Below are 534 nucleotides of genomic sequence, written 5' to 3' on the forward strand. Positions count from 1 at the left end.
TATTTTTAAAAAAAGGAAAATGACGGAAAAGAGTGAAGAGGGAACCTGGTTAAGAGAGACGGAGGAGAGCGAGCCGAAGACAACGGAGAGGCAAGGCTAAGAGAAATGGCATTGGGGAATGGTGCGAGCAATGACAGCATCGATTCTTCTATTGGTTTCTTTTTTTTTAAAAAAAAAAAGATTCTTCCAAAAGCTATTTTAATGGGGTGCACTTTGCTTGCGGAGCTAGGCGCACGTTTAAAACCGTTGACAAAAGGATAAGAGCTGAAGCGAACCACCTCTGGTTCAATTACGTTGGCTTGGACCAAAACAACAAACGATCGGCATCAGAGTTTAGCGTTTGCGGTGCTAAAAATTTAGATTATTCAATGTGAGGAAAAAATAGTATACTAAAAAGCAATATAAGGACGAGCCTTTTGCGTTGGCATCATCGTAGAAGATCTGAGAAGCTCGCCTCAGCCAAACAAAACAGGGAACCCAAGAAGCATCCATCCTCCGCCCATTTCTTGCAATTTCTTGGGGAGAAAGAAATTC

This window comes from Theobroma umbraticum, unplaced genomic scaffold, assembly GCF_002168275.2.
Source record: "Theobroma umbraticum cultivar Fairchild unplaced genomic scaffold, ASM216827v3 scaffold_4.1, whole genome shotgun sequence".
Taxonomy (NCBI): domain Eukaryota; kingdom Viridiplantae; phylum Streptophyta; class Magnoliopsida; order Malvales; family Malvaceae; genus Theobroma; species Theobroma umbraticum.